Here is a 5,335-nt window from a genome sequence, read left to right as displayed (position 1 = left end):
AGAGAGAGATATAATTTTTTGAATCCCAATTATTTCCATGTTTCAAAAATAAACACATATGGAAGTCACGATGTTTTTTTCAGTCCACAGAAAATGAAATACAAGGAGATTCAAGAACATTTTGTCTCCCCAGGGATCTATAGACCACAGTTTGGAAATCACTGTTAGTGTGTGCTGTATCTAAGACCCAGGCCCTGCGTCCCTTTAACAGCACCATTTAGAAGGAGAGTCACTGAAGGTTTTCAAACAGAGGAACCATGATGGAAATGACTCTTCCAGCTCTATTTCGATCTCTTTCCAGTGTGTCTTTATGTATAGTAGAGAAATAGAAAAACTACATTTCCCAGACTCCCTTGCAGCTGTGTAATTTAAGTTCCACCAATCAGATGTGGTCATGTTAGACAAATGTTAGAACTCATTTAAGTGGGGGAAAGAGACATGGTAGGTGGTTTCTGTTTTGCAGATATGGGTTGCAACAGGTCCGGGGTGATTCTGAAACCAAGGATTCCAGCAGTGGTTTCCTGATCCCCAGATTACACCTGAGGGCAGCCACCCTGGAGACAGCTGCTGAGAGGGCAACTTCCTGATTTGCCCACACAACTCCTTCCCAAGAGTGGTGGCTTGCCGGCAGCAAACCCAGTTATCACATGTCTGGTGTCTGCAGTATTCTGGACCCAGATCCTGTTAACAGTGCTATCCAGTTCAGGGGCCAGCCTCACTGTCCACCTCCTTTTCCCCTGCCTGCCGCCCTCCATTAGAGTCCTGTAATCCCAGCTACTCGGAAGGCTGAGTCACTAAAACCCGGGAGTTGGAGGTTTCAGTGAGCTGAGACCGTGCCACTACACTCCAGCCTGGGTGACAGAGACAGACTCCATCTCAGAAAAAAAAAAAAAAGTGAACTGTAGCTTTGGACTTGAGGTGGGTGGCCTATGACAGGCCAGGGGTGGAAGGAGTTTCCTCTAGTCCTAGACAGAGTTCCCATGTGCAATGTGTGGGCTGTGTCCTGTACATAGGCACCTGGCAGACGGAATGAGTGGGAGCTGAAATCCAGCCCACATTCCCCTTGTGAAGCTGTGGGCCCCAGTGTGGGGCTGCATGCTCCTGGAGGAGGGGTTGCCTTTAAAAATCCACATTAAGGAGTCGTAGGTGCAGCCCTAGTTCCAGGTGATCAGACAGAGGGGAGAGGCCCCAGTGCTGCCCATGTCAATGCCTTCTGACACCCAGAAGGGTGTGCCCTTCCCCACCCTCGAGCCACCGAAGGATGCAGATGTGTGCAGAGCTGTTGGCCCAGCCCTCTCACCGCTCTGCAGTTTGATCTTTTATTACAAAACCGCACAGAAGGGGCAAGGTGGCATTGGATTTGTTATTGCTTCCTCTGCCAAGTGTTTTAATGCCATAAACTGCGTGTTATAAACTCTACAATCATTCTTTGGACTTGGCAAATTGCTTAGGAAAAAATAGTTCATCTCAAGAGAGGATGTGGGGAGAGGAGAGGAGGAGGAAAAGAGGAGGAGACAAAGTCCTTTTGGAACACAAACCACCAGTTTCCCTTCAAGAGTGACTAACTGCATTTGATCTTTGTTCCTTGCCCAGGGAACATGTTCAACAAGTATAAAACTGGATCAAGTTGTTTATAGAAATGCTTTGAAAGCTCCAGGCCCTTCTGCTGTAATAGCAGCCTAGGCCATGTTTTCTACTGTCCTAAACCACATATACTAAGAACAGATAACAGGTCAAACCAGAAGAAGCTGCTTGGGCACCGAGGCCTTTGTTCTGCTGTTAACCAGGCACAACCTCCAGGAAGAGGGGCACACAGAAGAAGCCTGTGTTGGCAACAGCCTGGGCACAGGCCTGTGCATTTTGGGGCAAGAAAAACAAGCATGCACACAAGAGAATATGGCAGGTAGAAAGTTAGCTTTAAGGAATTTTGACCATAAATGTAAATCACCAAAACCACTTAAAGAAGTGTCAAAGCAAAGTAAAACACCATGCTGGAGTTTGTTTCTTCCGTCTGTAGCAGATGCTTTGGTACCCCACTCATAATCCTCAGTATCTACCATTTTTATGCATATGGGCCCAACTTTTTTTTTCTTTTTCTTTTTTCTTTTTTTGAGATGGACTCTCACTCTGTCACCCAGTCTGGAGTACAGTGGTGCAATCTCGGCTCACCACAACCTCCGCCTCCCGGGTTCAAGCGATTCTGCTGCCTCAGCCTCCCAAGTAGCTGGGATTACAGGTGCCTGCCACCACACCCGGCTAATTTTTGTATTTTCAGTAGAGCTGGGGTTTCACCATGTTAGCCAGGTTGGTCTCGAACTCCTGACCTCAGGTGATCCACCCGCTTTGGCCTCCCAAAGTGCTTGGATTACAGGCGTGAGCCACTGTGCCCAGCCATGGGTCCAACTTCTAACAGTCAGCAACAACTACTCTTTGCCCTGAGACTGTCTCTGAACACCAGAGCAACTCTCAAACAGTGCTCTTGCTTTTCAGGTGGGGTTCTACCTTGTCACCCAGAGTATCAGCAGGATTAAGTTCCAGTTGCCCACAATGGTAATTCACTTGATGACACACCATTAATGGCTTCTTCCTTTCCTTCTTTGTTTCACTTCCCCACTGCCCTACTGGTATTTCCTGAAATCTCCTTCCAAGTAAACTACGGATGCTCCTTGACTTATGGAGGGGTTATATCTTGATAAACCTATTGCAAGTTGAAAATACTGTAAGTCAAAAGCACATTGAATACACCTAACCTCCCAAACATCATGGCTTTGCATAGTATACCTTAAACATGCTCAGAACACTTACATTAGCCCATAGTTGGGCAGAATCATCATGAAGCCTATTTTATAACAGTGTTGAATAATTCATGTAATTTATTGAATACTGTACCAAAAGTGAAAAACAGAATGGTTTTGCAGCATTGTAAAGCTGAGAAATCCAAAGTTGAACCATCTTAAGTCAAGGACTTATATAGATGATTTTGCACTGGAATCCTTATGTCAGCACCTATCTTTGGGAGAACGTGATAGAGTTTGGATGTGTGTCCCCGCCCAAATCTCGTGTTGAAATGTAATCCCCAATGTTGGAGGTGGGGCCTGGTGGGAGGTGTTTGGGTCATGGTTGTAGATCCCTCATGGGTTGGTGCTGTCTTCACCAGAGTGAATGAGTTCTCACCAGATCTGGTCATTTAAAAGTGGGTGACACTTCCCTCCACCTTCCCCCCCACCTTGCCCCCTTTTTCACCATGTGACATGCCTGCTACCCCTTTGCCTTCTGCCATGATTGTGAACTTCCTGAGGCTGCGCCAGAAGCCAAGCATACACCAGCACCATGCTTCCTATATGGCCTGCAGAACTGTGAGCCAATTAAACCTCTTTTCTTTATAGCAGGTATTTCTTTATAGCAATGCAAGAACAGCTTAACCCAGAACTCAAACTAAAACATCCTCCACCCTTCATCCATTTTATTAAAATTTGCCTTTTCCCTTATATGACAGGTATCATTTTCCTCTAAATTGTTCACTCTAAAAGTTGACACAAAGTTGGCATAGCTCCTCCATCCAAACAATGAGTTTGATATAAGGCATATCTAAGTTTTAAAAAATCCTAGTGATTCTAAGGAACTTTTCCAATTCTTTGGTAGATTGGAATTTATTGTATTAGATATTTGTCCTGTTATCTGAATGATAACTGGGTCTCAGCATTGTATTATCTGTTACATGAGTAGGGCCATATTTTAAATATTTTAGGGGAATTTAGAACTCAAACTATTTCTCTTGTGACCCCTTTTATAAAGCAAGCCCACATTTATGAATTCTTTTTTTTTCCTTCAAATGAACTATATCCACCTTGATATTTCATTGTTAAGTCTTAAATTTGAGTTGAACACTGTGGCTTGTGTCTGTAACCCCAGCTTTTCAGGAGGCTGGGGCCGGAGGATTGCTTGAGGCCAGGAGTTCAAGACCAGCCTGAGGAACATAGTGAGACCACATCTCTAAAAATAAAGTAATAATAATAAAATCTAAGTGTAATTTTGTATCTGTGAACCAACCTCTTCATAGCCCTACTGCCCTCTCTTCCTAGCCTCTAATAACCATAGTTCTGCTCTCTATTTCTATGAGCTCAACTTAAACATTTTAAAATTATTTTTCATGTTAGAGATGCGGTCTCACTATGTTGCCTGGGAGGGAGTGCAGTGTCTATTCACAAGTGTGATCATAGTGTACTGCAGCCTTAAACTCCTGGGCTCAGATGGTCTTCCTGCCTCAGTCTCCTGAGTAGCTGGGATTACAGGCAGGTACCACCACAGTAGGCTCAACTTTTTAAGCTTCAATATATGAGTGAGAACATGCGGTATTTGTCTTTCTGTTTCTGACATTTTGTTTAACCTAATTTCTTCCAGGCTCATCCATTGCTGCAATGACAGGATTTCATTCTTTTTTATGGCTGAGTAATATACTGTTATGTGTATATGCCACATTTTCTTTATGCATTCATTCACTGCTGAGCATTTAGGTTGTTTCCACATCTTGACTATTGTGAATAGTGCTGCAGTGAACCCGTGAGTGCAGATAGCTCTTTGATATACTGATTTCAGTTCCTTTGAATACTCTTAAAATGCTATTTCTCATTTGCCATTTAGCCTATTGCCAAGGACCTAATACAAAACCATCTGAAACACAGTATTGATGGCATACAGCCTACAGGAAATCATTTTTGTTTCCAAACATCAGGACTACCACAATATTTCTTTTTCTGTCATTAATTTGTTGAGGAATGCTGGATAGATCACTCTGACTCTGCAGTCTTCAGTTTTTCCAGGGTATTGAACAATAAATTAATATTTGAAGTTGTATAAAGCAAAGAAGGAATAGGACTATATCCATTTCTTAGAAGCAAAATGTTGGAACTTATTTCAGTATAAAAGCAATGCATACATAGAGAAAAGTAGAAGAATTAAGAAAAGCAAAAGAAAGAGCAGAAAAGCACCTATATTTCTACTGCATGAAAAACTTAGCATTACATTTTAGTTAATTTTCTTCCAATCTTCATGATGTGTACAGGTTTTGTGTTTTCATTATCATCATGACATAAAAACGTTCTATGTTATTATCTCTTGTTGGATGTCATCATCTTAATAGAAGTATGAAATGCCAATAAATAGATGTGCCATAGTTTACATATTGAGTTTCCTATGTTCAGACACTTTCCCCTATTGGTTGCTATTATAAGTCATATCCAACAGAATTTAGTTTGCGTTATAGAATGTTTCCCCATTGTTATTTCCCAACAATTGTTAATCCTCATTCATGATGGGTAGATCCCACACTCCATAG

The sequence above is a fragment of the Papio anubis genome, chromosome X (assembly GCF_008728515.1).
Source record: "Papio anubis isolate 15944 chromosome X, Panubis1.0, whole genome shotgun sequence".
NCBI lineage: Eukaryota > Metazoa > Chordata > Mammalia > Primates > Cercopithecidae > Papio > Papio anubis.
The sequence above is the reverse complement of the archived record's forward strand: the minus strand, read 5'-3'. Positions refer to the sequence as shown.